Consider the following 23,126-nt stretch of genomic DNA (forward strand, 5'->3'; position numbering starts at 1 on the left):
TTCTGGCATCTTGAAATATTTGAGAAGTATTGTTAATAGCATCATGAACATAGTTGGTAACATTTTCCCAGGTGAGCTACTTCTGATCGCTAGTCTAAACCATTTTGTGAAGATCCTCACAAGCGTTCATGTCAGAGATCATCTCTGAAATTGTTTCCAGTTCTTACAGTACATCTTTTGGAGCCTTTAATTCCCTCCACACTGGCTATAACTGTTGAATTTCCCTTGGAGATATTTTAGATGTGTGGGAAGGACGGAGGGAGAGAAAGCACTTAAAAATAGTCCATGGACTGACTGGGAATTTCTATTAAGAAACACCACATAGGAAGACACAGAAATAACAAGAAGCAGGTTTAAGACCAAGTGAAGTGAAGTGAAGTGAAGTCGCTCAGTCATGTCTGACTCTTTGCGACCCCATGGACTGTAGTCCACCAGGCTCCTCCATCCATGGGATTCTCCAGGCAAGAATACTGGAGTGGGGTGCCATTTCCTTCTCCAGGGGATCTTCCCGACCCAGGGATTGAACCCAGGTCTTCTGCATTGCAGGGAGACACTTTACCCTCTGAGCCACCAGGGAAGTCTTAAGACCAAATGGGAAGGAGGCAAAACATCCAAATGAGCTTGAATTTGTTTTCCAGGAATAGTACAGGATAGATTACTTGAATTGGTCTCAAAGCATACCTTTCTGGCCTAGAAACAGAGCACACAAACTGGAGTTTGATTTAGGAATTAATAAAAAGATGCGATTTGGGGGAAATTAAACCATTTTATCAACCTCTGTGCAAGTCGGGACTACAGTGCATTCCATCACCCTCCCGGCTTATAGGCTTCTAGTCCAGTATCACAGTGACAGCCACTCACTCAGCTGGGAGCCTTCCGTGCCACCGCACTCCCTGCCCAGCCCCAGTCCATGTCAGCTCTGTGGCCCGCCTCTGCCATGGGTACTTCTGCTGTTTCCCCCACCCTCCAGATTACTCTCGCTTATAGGGACTCTTGACTTTTCCGAGCAGACATCTGCATCCACCACCAAAACTATAACACAAGTTTTATTTTTTATTTTTAAAAGAAACCTTCCTAATGTCCAAGGCACCAGTTTAGGTGACTGCAGGATTCTTTGGAAAAACCATTTTGTCTCTAGAAAATCTGGACAGAAATCATTGTGATGCAGGTAAACTCAAGAGTTGGGGACAGGCATGAGACCAAAAGGATCATCTTCAGATTCCGGAATCTTCTTACACCTCTGTACTGCTTACAATTAATCATCCACACAAAGGCATTAATATCTGACTGAGAATAATCCAACTGTTTTAGACAGAGTTATAGCAGCCCAGGGACTTGGAAGACATCTGACCCCACATTCATGTCACTTTGAATCAACAGGCAAAAAGACTCCCCCTGAAGATGAAGGAAAACTAATCTGGTGGTCACTAGCAACCGTGCTTTGGGACAACTTGAGTATTCACGTGGAAGCCAAGAGATGAGAGGCTCAGATCAAGTCTTAATGGCCCTTGAAAAAGAGTAAGGGCTTAGCACACGGTGAGAAGGATTAGCCCAGACAATTCTGTGTTGCCCTCGATGAGGTAGGTATACATGGAGTATGCATATTATGTTCAAAGCATGGGTTCTGGTCAGATTGCCAGAGTCTGCTTAACTTTCTTTGTAAGACAGATCAAATGGTGCTTGTGCCATTGGCTACTGTGATGATTAAATGAGTTAGGACGTGTAAGCTCTCAGAACAAGGCTTCACAGTCAGCACTCAATGTCAGTTATTTCAGATTGAGGGTATAAATACACAAGAACACTGATAATCCTGGTGTGCTGTTCAAAAGACATTCAAAGCTTTTAAGGAAGTGTGGTAGAGACTGCCTTTGACCTGCAGATCAGAACTCAGGTTGTTGGAGCATAATGATAAGGCCTCACGTGGCAGCAGAGGATGAGTTGTGTGGCACGACATTCATAGCACCAGACTTGAGGGAAAGAGACCTGGGTTTAAGTCCTGGGTCATTGCCAGCTCTGTAACCTGGAATCAGCTATTTTTATCCTTTTGGACTTGTGAGAATTATAGTTGCTTCTAGCTGAGAACTATGGTTTGATGCCAAGAAGTACTTTCATCACTGTTTCTTTGATTAGGTGCATATTAGGGCTTTAAAGAAGTGTCATTTTGGGCCCCCTACCTGCATTCTCCAATTACATGGAATAGAAGGTAAGAAACCCGGAAGCAAAAAATGAGTCTGACTTTGCTGTTCACAACCTCTATATCTGTCCATCTTTCAAAGGGTTCAGATTCTTATGTGGCCCTCCTCATTCTAGAAGGAATACTTTTCCAGACACATGAAAATACCCCTTCTTGACTTCGGGAATAGAAACAAAACCCAGACCCTGTGTAGAAATCATAAGCTAGAGCAGGATCAAAAAAAAAAAAAAAATCACCTGGACTGCTTTAGCCATGTTTATGCTAGATTCAAGTCAGAAGTTCAAGAACTCCCCAAAAGGAAAATGACACTAAGGTAGAATTTGACCCGTATCTCTCTTAAGATGCCCAGATCTCTGCCTTTTATCTCCCTTAACAATGTTTACAATGATGAATATATCCTGAGTAGGTTTTTGTCTTCGCTCAGAAAGATTTTGTAGATACCCAGTCACACTACTCATTGGTTCCCTTACTCCAGCCTCCCACACTTCCAGACAGGCTGCAGGCAGTGGCCATGGAACAGAAGCGCACTGACCTCTGTGAGGACTAGGGACATGACTCTGGCTGCCTAAGCACCCCGTTGCCACCTGCTAGGCAAAAGCACAACTGTGAAAAGGAATTAAATTAACCCAACATTAGGGCTGGCAGATCTAAGAAAAAATTTAAGCTGATGAGCTAAATTTTGTATAAAACATGACTTCAAGAATAAACTCTACAGGGCTTTTATAACTACCTTTCTGAAATCATTAAAAAAAGAAAACCCAACCCTGACATACATCGGTATTTTCTCCAACTAATTCCCTTGAAGAGGCAGTGCTCATTATCAATTCAAAACTTAAACTGACACATTTACCAGAAAGGAAAAATGAAACTCCATAGACATTGTCATGCAAATTAAGTCTTAGAGCTCTGCAGTTGTAAAAAAAAAAAAGTTCACTTGTGTATTACCATCTTAGCATTTTCATGTAAGTCACAGATTAATAAAATAGGACTGACTTATAGAAAAATAAAATCAGGCAGGGCTATCATTTTTTTTCCAGTAACATAAGTGGATACTGAAATTTTTAAGAGCTGACATACTATTTAAAGTCAAAACCTGAGGTATGTATAGCATCTGTTCTTCAGGTTTTAATACATATTATTTCAGGGAAAATGCCCTAAGAAGCCCCAAATCCTTTATTCATAAAGATTCTACATACTTGGTAAGAGAAATTCAAACTAATTCAACAGATCTAGGTAGAATCTAAATAGTACTAGGTATTGTAAAGACGTCAAAGATAAATAAGGTGAAGATTCTGCCATCAAGGAGAGGGAGAAGATAGACAAATAACTGAAATATGTTACTGAGTCCAAGGTCATATTACTTGCTCCACCACAGGACAATAAGTCGAGAGAGGAGTTGTTGGGACAACAAATAGCAACTTTATTCAGAAAGCCAGCAGACCAAGAAGACTGATTGGTGGACCACTGTCCCAAAGAACCATTTAATCTGAATTAGAATTCAGACAGCTTTTATACTAAAGAGTGAAGTCACTCAGTTGTGTCTGACTCTCTGTCATCCCATGGACTAGAGCCTGCCAGGGTCCTCCATCCATGGGATTTTCCAGGCAAAAGTACCGGAGTGGGTTGCCATTTCCTTCTCAGGGGACCTTCCTGACCCAGGGATTGAACCCAGATCTCTCACATTGCAGGCAGACTCTTTACCATCTGAGCCACCAGGGTAGCCCTAAATAGTAGGGCTAATAGTAGGCTTAAGGGTATTAGTATAACACCCTTTTTTATACGAAAAGGGGAATGAATAAAGTCAAGCTTTTCCTGGTTCAAGACAGCCTCCAGAGGGAATGTGTTAGTTTCTCCTTTCCTGCAGTTATTCCCAGATGGCCTGGTCAAAATGTTTCCTGTGAGCTGAACAAAAGTATTTTAACTTAATGCTCATTTTCTGGGGACAGGGTTCCCAGAGATGGGCCATTATGTGTAATTCAAATTTACAGGCAACATCTCTTTGGTGATTAACTTGTAATAGAGTAGAATACAAGGGTTCTCCCCTCTTACAAAGTAGAAAGTGATAAATATCATAAGAGGTACCAACAAAATGCTTGTAGGTGGTTGTGTTAGAGAGACTAGATCAGGGAGATAAAGGGTTTTGTGTGGAGGAAAATAAAAGATGTTATTTCAGCTCAGTTTGGAAAAAAATGGGTTAGAACCTCAAACAAGTGCATGGGAAGAGGTTTTTTCAGGTCACTGGCATAAGCAAAAGCCTAGAGGTGTCAGATGGAGTATCAGCCCACTTGGCTTAAGGGTGGGACCATCCTGGGCACCTCTGCTCAAGGGCTGAATACCTCCTAGGTTAGGGGTGCTCTGCAGAGTGCTGGCTGCTAGAGATAGCCTGAAGTTATTCTTTATTCTAGACACACTGTTCCTCCTGGAATTCTATGTCACTGTTGAGAAGTTAACCATCTTTAATTAAAATAACCCAAGTTGAATACTGGATGAAAAATGACTAGAAAATAAGATACTGAAGGTGTGAGGACAGAGAGAACGGGTGGAGATAGGTAACAGAATAGTAGGGACCTAAGTCCACAGACTGGGCAGGGGGTTCCTATAAAGAAGACCCTCACTGTCTCCTCAGGGAACGGGTGGCAACTTCCCATCAAGGAATAGATGATAATCATTTCAGGTTTTCCAGGCCACCTGTCCTCTGTTCCATCTACTCAGCTCTGTTATTGGATTACAGGAACATAGACAAGGCATAAATGAACAAATGCAACCAGGTTCCAAGAAAATTTTACTTATAAAATGGGTGGCAGGCCGGATTTGGCTCCTGGGCCATCATTTGCTGACTTTTTCAGGTGATTAGTAAGGAGGAATAGGCATACTATGATACTGGATAGAGATAAGGAAACTAAAGGCTTCTTTAATCATATCAGTATCAACCACACACATCCAAATACTGTAATCATGAGACAAGCAGTCAAGCACCGGCTGGGACCTGAAAAGGGAGTGATGAGGCAATGAATAAACTAATGAGTATCTCAGCCATCAAGCTACCAGCAGTGAGAGCCAAGATTGACATTAAGACACTCAATTTTTTTTTTTCCCTGCAGTCTCAGATGTAGAGATACCCAAGGCACAGGAAACATAGGATGCCATTTCCCCAACAGTTAACTCAAAGTCACATTCCAGGAATATAAGGAAATTGAGAAGAGCCGGCAGCAGGCTCTCTCATTTGGGAAAATGGTTTCTTTTTTAAAATGACTTGATGACTTGAGCTCCTCTCACTTGCTGTAAAGGCCAGGAGCTAGTTCTGGGCTTCACACATACTGTGAAGAAGAGTGTCATCTGCCAGTCAAATCCCACCTCTGAAGGGGCAGATTGGCAGGCTCAGTGGATACACGTCCTTCTCCTTTTAATGATACTCTGGAGGGATGGACACAGCCTTCAGGCATTTCCATCAGGCAAGTAGTTAAAAGGATCACACAGAGCATGAGAATCACCACGGCTGGCAAGACAGGAATAGTTGCCACCTATTTGAACTTGCTAATTTGCCTACAACTGACAGAGGAAGACTTGTCAAGGAGGCTTATTTGGCACCGTCAATCTCTAAGGGGATTTCTGTCATTTGGCCTTTTGCCCCGTTGATTAAGAGCAGTGTGGAGCACAGCTCTCACACATTTGTCATCTCAAACCATTACTTGTTTCACTGAGTAATAGTAATCATTCACATCTAGGCTGCACTGTGCTCAGTGGGATTCCAGCCCACTCTGCTAACAGCGGTGGGAGGCACTGTTAAGTTTTCAGAGTTGCCCTTCCAAAGAGGCTGAAAATCCCAGCTCAGGATCCCAGGACCGGTCAACGTCACCAAGTCCTGCATCTTTCCCATTGTCATCAAGGAGGAAACTCAAGTTTAAGGCCCGGGAATGCTCATCTTAATGGGAACAGGGAATCTTCATAAACAGGCAGCCCAGGAGAGAAAGAGATCCAAAGCTTAAACGCTGAAGCTTGAGATACCGTTTCTGATTCAACAAGGACCTTGTTCGAGGACCTTCTGGGCCTTATTCCAGGCCTCACTTCTCACTATTGACTGCTTGCTGTTTTCATGTATAAAACATGGCAACATGGTTATGACCTGTTCAACGTTAGCCACGGAACACTGATTCGGAGTTGGACATAGTGTCTCTTAAGACCCTTGAACAATTGCCCTAGTTTTACAGATAAGGGAGCTCAACCCTGGAGAAGCTGGGGCACTTGCCCAAGACCACACCCCACCAGAGGCTGGGATTTAGGCCCGGGTGTGTCTGGCCTCAAAGGCCGGGCTCTGATGGGCTACTGGGCCCTGAGGAGTCTACTCAGTGACCTCAGCTTTCCTCCTGGGAAGGGAGAAGCCACAGGGTGAGTGCACCCACAGAGAGGCAGACAGAGGGCCTGGCAACTGAGTGGAGGAAGCAGGCACCATAAAAGTATGTTAACAACACTTATAACACAATCAAGTGTGTGTTAGCAAGCTCTTATTTAAAAGAGAATAAAGTTTGCATCTGTACAGTTTACACTCACAGGAACGTCTGCGGTTTGCAAATTGCTTTCATTCACAACATCTCCTTTCATGTGCATGGCAACTCTGAAAGGGCAGCAAGACAAGTACTATTTCCATTTGGAAAAAAAGTTTCTAAAAGGTTAGGACACTAATGTTACATGCCTAATACACGGAAGAAGAACCCAATAGAAGCCTCTTTCTGGTTCCGAGTACAAATTTGTCCTCTAATATCAGGATGCTTCAGTTCTGTTAGTCAATCATAGATCTGCAGAGAAATTTCTGCAGATTTCAGGTTTTCACCTCTGGTTCCTGAGAGATGGCATCTGCTTGTACCATAGTCCTACACCCAAGGAAGCTAGCACAACTCAAACACTGGAGTATAAATGTGCTGTTTACTAGTAAGCAGAAGCTGGATTTAATTGGTAAAAAGTAGGAAATCTGACTATATTATACCTTCTAAAGGGGGTAATTTTAATGCTGAAACAAAAAAATAGAAATAGCAGTACAAGAAGCTTTTTTTTTTCTTTTTTTTTTAAGTTGGTGGAGGAGGTGAGCAAAGGGCTTAGGCAGAGGCTCTGGACAGGAATATAGTGATATACCTTTACAGTGCCTCGTGTCACAGAGAAAAGCAGGGGGAGCCAGAAAGTACAAATTAGGAGGGTGGGCATGCACAGATGTATACTACGCTAAAAAGGACCAAAGAAAATTGAAGGAACCAAAACCAGACAAAAGAAGAACTGAACCTGTATCACTAACTGTAGCAACCTCGTGTAAGAGAAGAAAATAAGTTGCTAAATGCTTACCATCATATAATCCTGTCACTGATGTATAGAAAAGTCTTTTGGACTCTGTGGGAGAGGGAGAGGGTGGGATGATTTGGGAGAATGGCATTGAAACATGTATAATATCATATATGAAATGAGTCGCCAGTCCAGGTTCGATGCACGATACTGGATGCTTGGGGCTGGTGCACTGGGACGACCCAGAGGGAGGGTATGGGGAGGGAGGAGGGAGGAGGGTTCAGGATGGGGAACACATGTATACCTGTGGTGGATTCATTTCGATATATGGCAAAACCAATGAAATATTGTAAAGTTAAAAAATAAAATTAAATTAAAAAAAACAGCATAAAGACAGCATATTAAAAAGCAGAGCTATCATTTTGCCAACAAAATTCTGTCTAGCCAAAGCTATGGTTTCTCCAGTAGTCATGTATAGATGTGAGAGTTGGCTCATAAAGAAAGCTGAGCACCAAAGAATTGATGCTTTTGAACCGTGGTGCTGGAGAAGATTCTTGAGAGTTCCTTGGACTGCAAGGAGATCCAACCAGTCCATTCTGAAGGAGATCAGCCCTGGGATTTCTTTGGAGGGAATGATGCTGAAGCTGAAACTCCAATACTTTGGCCACCTGATGCAAAGAGCTGACTCATTGGAAAAGACCTGATGCTGGGAAAGATTGAAGGCAGGAGGAGAAGGGGATGACAAAGGAAGGGATGGTTGGATGGCATCACTGACTCAATGGACATGAGTTTGAGCAAGCTCTGGGAGTTGGTGATGGACAGGGAGTCCTGGTGTGCTGCAGTCCATGGGGTCACAAAGAGTTGGATATGACTGAGTGACTGAACTGAAAGATACAGCACCAAAAGAGGAGAAGAAACCACATAGAGCAGAGAGGGCCAAGAGGAGTATGAAAAAGGAGAGTCGAATCCTGGAAACTCAGGGAAAAGACAAGGAATGTTATTCGGTTTGAAGGATCAACTCTCCTAAAAGATGGGGCATTATTTCTCCATTGCTTTCTGTATTATTTTTATTCGGTAAGCTTGGTATGAAGGGCTGGGGGAGGACTTTTGACAGCCCTAGCTGTCAGTCCCTCTGTTGACAGCTGCTATTTTTTGCTCCTGCTATTTCACTCCTTCCCAGCAGCTCCCTCCACTGCAGGTGAATGAGCTGAGTGGTTCCACCCCCGCAGCGCGGCTGCTCCCTCCTCACACCCGAGCTCCTGCTCTTGGGAGCATTTGCAGCAGTTCTGGTGGAGGAAACACAAGTCCTGCCGGAAGAGAAGCCTGGGTAAGAGTTTTCACATGGCCTGAGCAGGGATGGCAGGCTGCCATCTGAAGTGAGCAGTTTGAATTCAGTAACTATTGTAGAAATTGGCAGCCAACTGTGAGATCAAACATAGGGTGGCTGATCTTTACCACCCTGCATGTTGAGAGCAAAGACTAGCACCTGCCTTGTGAGCTTCAACTTTTTGCACAGAGGATCCAGATCAGTGTAATAATAAACAGTGACATACTAGGTTCTCCCCTGTAATTACTAAAGTCACTAAATTTCAAAACATTTTAGGTTTCAAAATGCATAAGAACTCACACACCTGTCAAAGGTTTTCAATGATCTATCCTTACTAAACCCAGTTTGTTTTGAAATGTCATAAGCCCAGGGTTTTTTGTTTTGTTTTTATTTAACCTGAAATTCCTTTTTTAGACTCTCTTCACAATTGTGTAATCCACTTAAAGAAGTGACATGGATATTGTCATTCCTTCCTAAATCTTAGAGTAAATAGTTCTGGAAGATGTTTCAAAGCAGGGCATCGATAACTTCATGCTAGCTCTCTTAAGCAAGTACTCATCCTGACCACCTCCACCCTCCTATCCCCCCACCCCTGCCCCTACCATACACACAAGCAAAATCATGAACAAGACAAATCCAGTTCTTTGCTGTGAATCCTCCAATATTTGCCAAACTGATAAGCTCTCCTACACTCCTCTTTCTGAATTCATCCTGACAAAAATTGCAAGCAAAACCATCCAAACATAGAACACTCCCTGGCTTTTTTTGTTTTTCTTAGTTCAAGAACATGTACTTTTCAGGCAACAAATTCCAAATACCCCTTATGATTTTTTCATTGCATTTTTGAAGACTTGCAGATACAGCTGCACTTTATTTGGAAGTTTCCACCTCCCTGTTGTAAATAACTTTCAAAAGCTCAACAAAGAACAGCATTTACTGATTACCAAAAATGTATACAGGATAATAACACAATATCAACTGGAATTGTGCTAAAATTATTATACACCAGTCATTATAGCATCAATGCTTTGAGTACTAGAGGAGGAAATACATTAAAATAAAGCCACCTTATCTTGCTCGCTAACAAAGAGCCACGAACGAAAACTTGCTTTGAATTCTGGGACTGATTTTGAATAGCAGTGGTTTTGGTCCATGGACTCGCACTACAAACATCACCCGGGAACTCGTTAGAGATGACAATCGTCAAGCCTTACCCCAGGCTTACCTAGGGAAGGAGGGGCTTTCAATCTCTTTAATAAGCTGCCCAGGTGGTTACGATACGCACTCAAGTTTGAAACCACTTGCTGTAACAGCCCTGGAGCGGAACTGAAGTTAAGTAGAAACACCTGTCACTTAAACAGCATACGATCCCATGACTTTCATTTTTTCAATGAAGTTTTTAGTTTCAGAACAGTTTGATAGCCACAAAATGTTGCACAGAGGGTACAGAGAGCTCCTACACAGGCCATCACCAGCTTCCCCTATTGTGATATGCTGCATTAGTGCCGTACAAATGTCACAATTAATGAACCCACACTGACACGTTATCAATGAGCTAAAGCCTGTACTTTAGCTGTGTTTCCTTAAATTTTGCCTGATGTCTTTTTTCTGATCTATAGTCCCATCCTGGACATGGTGCATTTAATGATCACACCGCCTTAGACTCCTCTTGGCTGTGAGAGTTCCTCAAACTTTTTTTGGTTTTGGTGACCTTGACTGTTTTGAGTACTGGCCAATTACATGAAGAGTGTTCCTTAAATGGGATTTGTCTGATGTTTTCCTCATGATTAGATTGGGATTATGAATTTGGGGAATGAAGACCCCAGTGACAGTCTCATCATATCTTGTCAAAGATACAAATTACCAGTAACAAATCACCTTAGGATGGATAATGTTAATTTTGATCACCTGGCTGAGATAGCATTGGTCAGGTTTCTCCAGCATAAAGATATTCATTTTTCCTCCTTTCCTTGCTATAGTCTTTGGAAGTCAGTCTCGATGGACAGCCTGCATTTAAGAGTAGGCAATTATGCTCCACCTCCATGAGAGTGGAGTATCTACGTAAACCAGCATCAGAATTTTGCACCTGAAAAAATAAATAAGACCAGTTTTGATATTTGTGTCATGTGTTGACTGTTGAGATCCTCACACCCAGCAGTAGATACAAATTCTCTTCCATTCTTCCTGTCCTATTTGTCAGCCGTGGTTGCCTGGAGGGGCTCATCCAAACCCACGTGGAAACATGTCTAGTGACTATGTGTTTATTGCTGACAACTATTCCATCCACTGGTCTTCCATATTTCCTATGACAGAGCATAACTAAGTAGCCCTAAAATTGTCTCCCATGCAATCTTCCTCACTCCAGCTCTGACTCCTGCTTACCTATAAATAAATAGTAACAATAATAAACCAACTACTGTGAGTTGGCAATATTCTGCTCCATAGCCCTAAGTTCACTTTCTCTCTTCTTAATGATTTAATGCTCTACCTTTGTCTTCTCTATCATTCATCAATTTCCTTCTGATCCTATACTTTTTTTGTGAATCTTTTTCCCCAGTTCTAGACATGTTTAGCTCATATGACTAATAATACCATTCTTTTACAAGGAATCAGATTAAAATAATTTTTAAAATCCCTAACATTCCTTTTCATTATAGGGGACTGGAATGCAAGAGTGGGAAGTCAAGAAACACCTGGAGTAACAGGCAAATTTGGCCTTGGAATACGGAATGAAGCAGGGCAAAGACTAATAGAGTTTTGCCAAGAAAATGCACTGGTCATAACTGCCGGGGTCCAGCCCCGGCTGATCCAGGGTATTCGAAGCGGGGACGGCGTCGGCGAGGGTAAAGATACAATAGCTTCAATTAGATATTAATTAAAGATATAAAGAGTAATAGAATGAGGATAGCTCAGTAGGAAAATTCAGTGGAGAAAAGAGGCTGAGTAGCTTGGTTTACGCGGGAGACCAATAAAACTTCAAGACAAGAAGTTTGCACCACTTACGTAGGCCGCAGGCGTCCTTCTGTTCTCCCGAAGGAGAGGAGACACTGAGGCCTCCCCAGTCGGATCTTAGAAGCCCAGGCATAATTAGCAAGCATGGTGGGTTCCGTGCTCCAGATGGAGACTCAGCCAGAACTTGAAAGAGAGAGCGACATGGGGAGACCAAGTTTCGGTGAACAAGGCCCGCACTTTATTTTCCAAAGTAGTTTTTATACCTAAAGTTGTGCATAGAGGATAATGGGGGAAGGGGTGGAGTCATGCAAGGACAGCAGTTCCTGGTCCTAATCGAAGCCAGGCTTTTCAAACTTATCATATGCACAAGTTCAGGTGAATTACATCATCTTCTGGCCAGGAGGCCTGTTAACATTTTAAGAAACTTATCTTTCTCTAAAGGTGATTATTCCAAAGTCAGGCACCAGCCTCCAAAAAAGCATTGGACAAAGCTGCATTTTACATTTCTATACACCCATTATATCAATGAATACACTGCCAAGGACACAGTAGGTAAGGAGTATGGAGACTTAGCAGCAAACATTGGCCCAACAAGTGAAAAACCCTTCACCAATACAATTTCTAATCAATCTTTTAACTACTCAAAGGAATCTGTGTTTAGACAGTTTAGAACATCTCCTGCCTCTCACAGTTGGGAGGCTCTGAACAATCACATGTGGCTGGAAAAACCTATTCAGGCAGGCTAGAGGATTTCCAAAGGAGTTTGTAGGTTAAACACTGTCACACCCAGGAATTATTAACTGGAGCTGTAAGCTAACTCTTTTTTTCAGAGAGAGGTAGTGGGGGACAGCCCCCCATAAAGTCAGAGGTGTAGGTGAAAGCACAAAGCAGAAAGTAGGCAGACTCTGGTTTTGGGGGTAGATGCTCGAGAATTTCCAGGGGGACTCCTGAGGCTCGATCCCGCCTTTGCGTATGCCGAGCCTCCTTCCTCATGACCTTTGCCACGGGTGGAGCTCCTCACGCTGGCTCCCGGCAGTGATAGAATTCCAGTTGAGCTATTCCAGATCCTGAAAGATGATGCTGTGGAAAGTGCTGCACTCAATATGCAATATGCACTCAATATGCAATATGCCGGCTCCCGGCACATAACAAACACCCTCTTCCAACAACACAGGAGAAGACTCTACACATGGACATCACCAGATGGTCAACACCAAAATCAGACTGATTATATTCTTTGCAGCCAAGATGGAGAAGCTCTTATACAGTCAACAAAAAGAAGACCAGGAGTTGACTGTGGCTCAGATCATGAACTCCTTATTGCCAAATTCAGACTTAAATTGAAGAAAGTAGGGAAAACCACTAGACCATTCAGGTATGACCTAAATCAAATCCCTTATGATTATACAGTGGAAGTGAGAAATAGATGTAAGGGCCTAGATCTGATAGATAGAGTGCCTGATGAACTATGGAATGAGGTTCGTGACATTGTACAGGAGACAGGGATCAAGACCATCCCCATGGAAAAGAAATGCAAAAAAGCAAAATGGCTGTCTGGGGAGGCCTTACAAATAGCTGTGAAAAGAAGAGAAGCGAAAAGCAAAGGAGAAAAGGAAAGATATAAGCATCTGAATGCAGAGTTCCAAAGAATAGCAAGAAGAGATAAGAAAGCCTTCTTCAGCGATCAATGCAAAGAAATAGAGGAAAACAACAGAATGGGAAAGATTAGAGAAGATCTATTCAAGAAAAATAGAGATACCAAGGGGACATTTCATTTAAAGATGGGCTTGATAAAGGACAGAAATGGTATGGACCTAACAGAAGCAGAAGATATTAAGAAGAGGTGGCAAGAATACACAGAAGAACTGTGCAAAAAAGATCTTCACGACCCAGATAATCATGATGGTGTGATCATTCATCTAGTGCCACACATTCTGGAATGTGAAATCAAGTGGGCCCTAGAAAGCATCACTACGAACAAAGCTAGTGGAAGTGATGGAATTCCAGTTGAGCTATTTCAAATCCTGAAAGATGATGCTGTGAAAGTGCTGCACTCAATATGCCAGCAAATTTGGAAAACTCAGCAGTGCCCACAGGACTTGAAAAGGTCAGTTTTCATTCCAATCCCAAAGAAAGGCAATGCCAAAGAATGCTCAAACTACCGCACAATTGCACTCATCTCACACGCTAGTAAAGTAATGCTCAAAATTCTCCAAGCCAGGCTTCAGTGCGAACTTCCTGATGTTCAAGCTGGTTTTAGAAAAGGCAGAGGAACCAGAGATCAAATTGCCAACATCTGCTGGATCATGGAAAAAGCTAGAGAGTTCCAGAAAAACATCTATTTCTGCTTTATTGACTATGCCAAAGCCTTTGACTGTGTGGATCACAATAAACTGTGGAAAATTCTGAAAGAGATGGGAATACCAGACCACCTGACCTGCCTCTTGAGAAATCTGTATGCAGGTGAGGAAGCAACAGTTAGAACTGGACATGAAACAACACACTGGTTCCAAATAGGAAAAGGAGTACGTCAAGGCTGTATATTGTCACCCTGCTTATTTAACTTATATGCCAAGTACATCATGAGAAACGCTGGACTGGAAGAAACACAAGCTGGAATCAAGATTGCCAGGAGAAATATTAATAACCTCAGATATGCAGATGACACCACCCTTATGGCAGAAAGTGAAGAGGAACTCAAGAGCCTCTTGATGAAAGTGAAAGTGGAGAGTGAAAAAGTTGGCTTAAAGCTCAACGTTCAGAAAACGAAGATCATGGCATCTGGTCCCATCACTTCATGGGAAATAGATGGGGAAACAGTGGAAACAGTGTCAGACTTTATTTTTGGGGGGCTCCAAAATCATGACTGCAGCCATGAAATTAAAAGACGCTTACTCCTTGGAAGGAAAGTTATGATCAACCTAGATAGCATATTTAAAAGCAGAGACATTACTTTGCCAACAAAGGTCCGTCTTGTCAAGGCTATGGTTTTTCCTGTGGTCATGTATAGATGTGAGAATTGGACTGTGAAGAAGGCTGAGCGCCAAAGAATTGATGCTTTTGAATTGTGGTGTTGGAGAAGACTCTTGAGAGTCCCTTGGACTGCAAGGAGATCCAACCAGTCCATTCTGAAGGAGATCAGCCCTGGAATTTCTTTGGAAGGAATGATGCTAAAGCTGAAACTCCAATACTTTGGCCACCTCATGCGAAGAGTTGACTCATTGGAAAAGACTCTGATGCTGGGAGGGATTGGGGGCAGGAGGAGAAGGGGATGACAGAGGATGAGATGGCTGGATGGCATCACTGACTCGATGGATGTGAGTCTGAGTGAACTCCAGGAGTTGGTAATGGACAGGGAGGCCTGGCATGCTGTGATTAATGGGGTCGCAAAGAGTCGGACATGACTGAGTGACTGAACTGAACTGAACTGAAGGTTCATTGAAAGTACTGGGCATCATGATTTCATGACTAATTTTATCCTTATAGGAAACTCTGATGTAGGTAATATCATTATCCCCATTTATAGATGGTAGAAATGCTAAATGACAATACAGATACACTATGGCTCAGAAAAGAAGCTGTGGTGAAGGTTAAGCTGGGCTCTAGGTGGGAAGATTATATGTATGTCTGTCTACATATCAGTCTCTTCCTTGCTCTTGTTTCTTTTCTTCTCTCTTCAGATTTTCTTCTTTTTCTTCCTCTTCTCCTATCTACCTTCTCTCTCTCCTAATTAATAACTGCAAACATATTTCTCAACACTTTCTTTGTCTAGGCTATATGTACTGTCAGCTGGGGGTAGAGAAATTTCACAGATATGACTCTTAACTTCAATGGGCTTATATTCTAGTTGGGCTCTAGGTCGCTGGTGCTTTTTTGTTTTCGTTTTTACTTTTTATTACTTCTAGTTCTGTTTCTAAAAAGAAGGCATAGGCAGCACATTATTCTGTGTATCCATAAAAGAGGTACACACAGTGAATGATCCAGGAGTTCTGAAGACAGGTCCTTGTTGGAGTAGTGAGAAAATGTTTCTTATAGAAAGTAGAATTTGAGATAGCTAAAGAAAGGAAATATGATGATGTCCTTCACAGTTACCTGTGTATCTAATAGGATCTGCATGTTTGGAGTAAAGTTTCTTGGGAAGCTTTTGTAAAATGTTCCAGACTTCCTCCTTTTCCTCATATCCTTTCCATAGGGTAAAGCGGTGGTAGCTATTGCTTATGGTTGGAGGTTGGGTATTTGTGGCCAGAAAAGAATTTGGCTTTAAATCGTTAGAAGTCTTAGAATAAGAATAAACTCATAGTGAAAATAAAGATTTCACCCACTACCAAAGTTTTTTTTTTTAATATGAAAAGTCCTAATACTTTAGTGTAGGCTTTAACACAAATACTCTTCTCCTCACATGCATAGGTTTGACACTGTCCAAGTGCCTTTTCCTTTTGTGACCTACAGCAAGAAAGAGAAGCCCCAATGAAAATGCTTTACCATATGTCCTGGAGCCAACCAGATGGATTCAGATAAAGGCTTATTTGGTAACAGATATAAAGACTTTGCATACAGTGAGCTGGTGGGTAGGAAAATGAGACATCTCTATAATTACTCTTGTATGTGTAAGAAAATGGCAGCATTTAACCTTTCCTATCCTATCATACCTGATTAGAACTTTCAATTTCAGGATGTTTAAAATGTGCCACATATCAGTACATAACAGATCTGAAATCTTGGGCAAATGTCACTTATTATTTTCCTGTGCTGCTTCTAAAGCTATTGAATTTTCCCTGTTGTGCCAAATTCCCTTTGCAATTAAATAATTTAGAGAAAGAACTCTCAGCGAAGTCACATGGATACTTAAATTGACATAAGACTTGATGTTTTTAAAAGCATTCTATTACTGATATGAATTTATACATTCTAAAAATTCTGTTTCTTTAATCATTGCCTTGGTTTAACACATTGTTCTTAGCATGATATTATAATTTTAAAATGTGACTGTGTAATCCCAGGATTAATATCTCTGTCTCTCCCACTAAAATGTAAGAACTGTGAGAATAGGGTTCTATTCAGTTTGCCTGCCATTGTATCCTAGAGCTTAGCATAATACCTGACATGAAGTGAGTATTCAATAACTGTCAGACACGACTGAGCAACTGAACTGAACTGAACTATCTGCTGAGTGAATAATGACAACCAGCTAGAAAGATCACATGCAATGAATATTAAAGATATTTAAATATTGTTGTTGTTCAGTCACTAAGTTGTGTTCCACTCTTTGCGACCCCATGGACTGCAGCATGCCAGACTCTGTCCTTTACTATCTCCTGGAGTATGCTCAAATTCATGTCCATTAAGTCAGTGATGCTATCTAACCATCTCATCCTCTGCCACCCCCTTCTCCTTTTGCATTCAATATGCATTGACATATCACAGAAATATAAACTAAATAACCTATAAGGAGACACTGCTGTGAGGGAACAAGACAGTTGGTACTGGGTCTTGATGGAGAGAAAGAATTGTCACAGTTGGGTTGTTTAAAGTGTGACTTCTAAGTGAACACAAGAACTTTCTTAGAAAGAGGTTAATGGCGAAGATCTTGGTCACCATTTCCAACATGTGGAGCTTTTCCCCCACACATCCAAGGAATTTTCCAACCCCAACTGGGGGTCTAAAATTCAAATCAATTCTGGCACTATCTACCCAGAGATAGTGTCAGATTCCACAGGTTAAGAGCTCAGTCCCACCAGCTCTCTTCACTTCAGGGGCCAATGGCAAGTCCAGATTGTTACCTATACTTCTGATCGACTAGAGGAGGTTCTCAGGACCCACTCCTTGGGTTTGATTAATTTGCTAGAGCAGCTCACAGAATTCAGGAAACCAGTTTACTCACTAGATCATTACCTTATTATTGGATTATTACAAAGGATGTTAAAGGACACAAATCAACAGTCAGATGAAGAGATACAGAGGGTGAAGTTCCAAGCAAAGGAGTGTCTATCCTGGTGGTGTTTGGGACTTGGCACAGTGGCATATGGAAAGCATTCTGGTTCACTGACCTGGAAGCTCTCTCAAACATATTCTTTTGGGGTTTTATGAAAGTTTCATTACATCGGCATCACTGATTAAATCATTGGCCATTGCCAATTGATTCAACCTCCAGTCCCTCCCCTACTTCTGGAGATGAGGAGAGTGGAATTGAAAGTTCCAACCCACTAAGCACATGGTTAGTTATCCTGGCAATCAGTTCCCATCTTTAGCTGGGTTGGATCTTCCCTTGTAGCTCAGTCGGTAAAGAATCTGCCTGCAATGCAGGAGGGAGAAGGAAATGGCAACCCACTCCAGTGTTCTTGCCTGGAGAATCCCATGGACGGAGAAGCCTGGTAGGCTGCAGTCCATGGGGTCGCACAGAGTCGGACGCGACTGAAGTGACTTAGCAGCAGCATCAGCAGCAGCAGCAGGAGACACAGGTTTAATTCTTTGGTCGGGAAGATCCCCTGGAGAAGGAAATGGCAACGACTCCAGTATTCTTGCCTGAAGAGTCCCATGAACAGAGGAGCCTGGCAGGCTATAGGCCATGGGGTCGCAAGAGTCGGACACAACTTAGTGACTAAACCACCACCAAGAATCAGCTCATTAACAGAAGACACCTTTGTGGTGCTATCCCAGGAAAATACAAAGGGTTTAGGACCTCTGTGCCAAGAAAAGTGAACAAAGACCAAACATACGTATCTTAATATAAATCATATTACAACAGCCCATAGCTGCCAATAGGTAGTAACACAAGTGAGAAGAAGAAGGTGCCACAGAGGACCAGTATCTTCACAGGGGCCAGCACTCAGGCCAGTTTACACGCATCCTATTATTAGGTCAAGTTAGACGTGTTCCAAATAAAGTTGAGAATAATGCACAACGGGCAACAACAAAAGACGCATCTAGCGATTGATGAATTCTGATGTCTACTTACTAGTTTTAGACTAATAGCTTGAGATTTTAAGTGCCCGCAATGGTATTTTTCTCCACTCAAGCCCCTTGCTCAATAAAAAATAAACAAAAACTCCTACATTTAAAAAGTTTGCCTCCTTTAGTATTTCATTTAAACGATTTCCAGGAAGTGTGAAATACTGAACATTCCTCGAAACTTAGTATTTCCAGTGAAATATGACATTATGGGAAACAGGAAAGCAATTAAACATTTTGGAGGATGACTCGTACCCTTAGGATTTATGCAAATATAGCATCTCTTATTACCTACCATAAGTGATATGTATATCATTATTTTCTATGAAACCAGTCCAAGAGAGCTATTATTTATCACGCTAGTTATAAAGTTTGCACCTTTTATTTATGAGTAGATATGGGTAAAATTGAATTATGCGTTGTTTTTCTAGTCCCCAATGATAAACTCTGTTAGCCTGCTTTAGGCACATAGAACAGAGCAAAATCCAAATCAAAAACAAAGTCTGGCTTTTGCAGCTCTAGGGAGAAACCAGAACTTCTGCTGGTTTTAAAAATGTAATTCTGAATGTAAATTAGAATATCAGGAAACAATATAGATAAGATTCTAGCTGAATGGGACCTCAGAAATGGACCAATTCAATTCCCTCATCTTACACTGGAGGAGACTGAGGCTCTGAGAAATCTGACCTTTTTAATTTCATACAATTTAGTTAATGTAAAAATGAAGGGAAAATTGAGAGAGTAGCATTGACATACGTATATTACCACGTGTAAAATAGATAGCTGGTAGGAAATAGCAGTGTAGTGCAGGGAGCTTAGCTTGGTGCTCCATGATGACCTAGAGGTGTAGGATGCAGGGGTGGGTAAGTAAGTAAGTAAGTAAGTGTCAGTCGCTTCAGTCGTGCCCGACTCTGCAACCCCATGGACTGTAGCCCACCAGGCTCCTCTGTCCATGAGATTTTCCAGGCAAGGATACTAGAGTGGGTTGCCGTTTCCTTCTCCAGGGGATATTCCCAACCCAGTGATCAAACCTGGGTGTCCTGCATTGCAGGTGGATTCTTTACCTACTGAGCTACAAGGGAGGGAGGCTCAAAAGAGAGGGAGTATATGTATGCTGCTGCTAAGTTGCTTCAGTCGTGTCCGACTCTGTGGACCCCAAAGACGACAGCCCACCAGGCTCCCCCGTCCCTGGGATTCTCCAGGCAAGAACACTGGAGTGGGTTGCCATTTCCTTCTCCAACACATGAAAGTGAAAAGTGAAAGTGAAGTCGCTCAGTTGTGTCCGACTCTTCGAGACCCCATGGACTGCAGCCTACCAGGCTCCTCTGCCCAAGGGATTTTCCAGGCAAGAGTACTGGAGTGGGGTGCCATTGCCTTCTCCAGAGTATATGTATACACACAGCTGATTCACTTTGTTGTGTAGCAGAAAGTAACACAACATTGTAAAGCAATTATACTCCAATTAAAAAATAAATAATACATTTAAAAAAAAAAACAAAGGGAAAAGAGTCAACCATTATAAGTCAAATGCGAACATTATAAATGTTGATGAAACTAAAGCTTTAGCTCTTAAACAACATTTAAGTCCTAGAAAAAGGTTTACCTACTTATAAATTACCTACTTAAAATTTAAGTCCTAGAAAAAGGTTTACCTACTTATAAATTACCTACTTAAAATTTAAGTCCTAGAAAAAGGTTTACCTACTTAAAATGTATCAAGTATACTGATATAACTTAATTTTAATGCAATGAAAAATTTACATGTTTTCTCATTAATCATTAAAATAAGATTTTATCCATGTAGGTTGGTGTAATAGACAGAATAATAGCCTCCTAAAGATATTTACACCCTGAAACCAGAATCTGTAATGATATTACCTTACATGGTAAAAGGGACTTTGCAAATGTCAAGGATCTTAAGATGGAGAGGTTATCTGGGCTCAGTAATATTTTCCTGGGCCCAGTCTAATCACAAGAATCCTTAAGAGAAGGAGGCAAAAGGGTGAAAGTCAGAAGAGAAGATATGAGAACAGTAGTGGAGAGAAGAGGGAAAGGAAGAAGAAGAGAGAGGGAAAAGGAGAGAAAGAGGGGGAGGGGAGGGGTGAAAGGGGGAGACGGATGAAGTCGAAGAATGAAGGTGGACTCTAGAGGCCTGGAAAAGGCAAGAAAACAGATTCTCCCTAGCACTGCCAGGGAGAAGGCGATGGCACCCCACTCCAGTACTCTTGTCTGGAAAATCCCATGGACGGAGGAGCCTGGTGAGCTGCAGTCCATGGGGTCGCTAGGAGTCGGATACCACGGAGCGACTTCACTTTCACTTTTCACTTTCATGCGTTGAAGGAAATGGCAACCCACTCCAGTGTTCTTGCCTGGAGAGTCCCAGGGACGGGGGGGCCTGGTGGGCTGTCGTCTATGGGGTCGCACAGTCAGACACGACTGACGTGACTTAGCAGCAGCAGCAGCAGCACTGCCAGGGAAAAACGCAGCCCTGCCAACTCATTTTGGAGCTCTACGCCACATTCCGGAGTGGATTGCCATTCTTTCCTCCATGGGATCTTCCCAATGAGGGATTGAACCAGTATCTCTTATGGTTCTTTACCACTAGCGCCACCTGGTAAGTTAGAACTTGGAAGCAGAGGTCTTTATTGAAGCTGAATGCACCGGGGCCTGACGTCCACCTTCTTGGACTCACTTATCATCTCCTCCCACGAGTCCCTGCTGCTCTCCAGAGCACTCTGAAAGAGCAGGATCTGAGGGCTCTCCCTGCAGGACTCGTACAAACCTATCCCAGTTCCCTTCACTGTCTCAGAGAAGCTATAAACTGCTCTCTTCTTTCAATGGGCACCCTTTTTCCCTCTCCCAAATTTTGGAGACCAAGTGTGCAAATTCTTTAGTTAGAGAAAGGCTTAACCTTTTCCTCTCCTTTTCCTATATAATTTGAAGAGAAGAAAATGTGTTATTAACCAGCCTGGAAGAGATTTAACTTTTAGCATTTGTTTCTTATCCATATCCAATCAATCCCTTCAATGCTAATTTCTTACATTGGCTGCACTGGTCACTGAGCCCAGGAACTGAGGGCACAAGTCTACCTGGCCTACCTGGTGAGGTACCCCATCCTTTACTTCTCAGCTGCCACTACCCTTTTTTCAGTCTTCAACAGTACAGTCTCCTGGACTTTCAAAATAACTTGCTTTAGGGCTTTCTTATTATAGCTCATATCTGCAACCTAACCTTAAATATGGGTGAGGTGTAGCTTTCAAAATTTGCAGTAATACTGTAGCCCCTAGCCATACACCGTTTGTCAACGTACACCTAACCCAATTAAAAAGTTCATTTTTTTCAGTCTCACTAATCATATTTCAAGTACTCAGTAGCTACTGAGTGGCAAATGACCACCATGCTGAATAGTGCAAATACAGAACAATCTCCATTATCACAGAAAGTTTTACTGGACAGCCCTGTTCTTAAACAGAAATCTGTGTATGTCTGTGCTTCTCAGTTTAATATTTCCATTTGCCTAAAAGGAAACCTACACAGTTTGTAGGTAGTATAAATCCTCTGTGCTGGCCCTTACCTCTTTATTTAGTGTCATCGTCCCTTAAATACATTGTTCCCTTTCTGCTGGAAACCACCTTCTTTCTCTGCTCCTGTCCTGCCACTTAGCATTCAAGTCTCAGCTCACCTTCCATTCCCCACGAAGCCTTGGCTGAGTCTGACTTTTATGTCTGCTCGTCTCTCACTAGGAATTATGCTAATTGACCTTAAATAACATTTCTACTCTGTTTGAACATTTATCTCTCAGTAACTTGTAAGCTTCTTGATGACAGGAATATGTCTTATTTGTGTACATACAATTACATAGTCAAATATTACTCTAAATCTCCTTATTTAGAATTCTTTTAAAATGGATTTGCTCTATCTATGGAATTGGAAGGGAGCAACCCCGAATATTCATTGGAAGGACTGGTGCTGAAGCTGAAGCTCCAATACTTTGACCTCCTGAGCGAAGAGCTGACTCATTGGAAAAGACCCTGATGCTGGGAAAGATTGAGGACAAAAGGAGCACGGGGTGACAGAGGATGAGATGGTTGGATGGCATCACTGACTCAATGGACACAAGTTTGAGCAGGCTCTGGGAGACAGTCAAGGACCCAGAAGCCTGGCGTGCTGCAGTTGATGGGGTTACAAAGAGTTAGACACAACTTTGAGACTGAACAACAACAACAACCTTTCCAAAAGGCTGCCCAGTCACTTATAAAATATAAACTTGCATTCGGAAGAAAGGGTAGACATATGTATATGATAAATCATAATTCTTTTCAAAAAGGTTATGTTGACATAGAGTCACTGGCTGGATCACTAGTTTTCCAACTATTTATGATTATTATTGAGAGACAAGCTCTGTAGCACAGATATAACTTTATGTACCAGTCATGC

The 23,126-nt window shown here is 42.1% G+C and overlaps 1 long non-coding RNA gene across 1 annotated transcript; it reads right to left on the reverse strand.

The window, feature by feature from the left end:
- Nucleotides 1–8,500: 8,500 nt before the first annotated feature.
- LOC129658926 (uncharacterized) lies at nt 8,501–10,685 on the reverse strand. Its single transcript, XR_008717588.1, has 2 exons — nt 9,857–10,685; nt 8,501–8,769 (listed from the first exon to the last, which is right to left on the reverse strand). It is a non-coding gene; the product is annotated as an uncharacterized LOC129658926 (long non-coding RNA).
- Nucleotides 10,686–23,126: the final 12,441 nt, after the last annotated feature.

This window comes from Bubalus kerabau, chromosome 8, assembly GCF_029407905.1.
Source record: "Bubalus kerabau isolate K-KA32 ecotype Philippines breed swamp buffalo chromosome 8, PCC_UOA_SB_1v2, whole genome shotgun sequence".
NCBI lineage: Eukaryota > Metazoa > Chordata > Mammalia > Artiodactyla > Bovidae > Bubalus > Bubalus kerabau.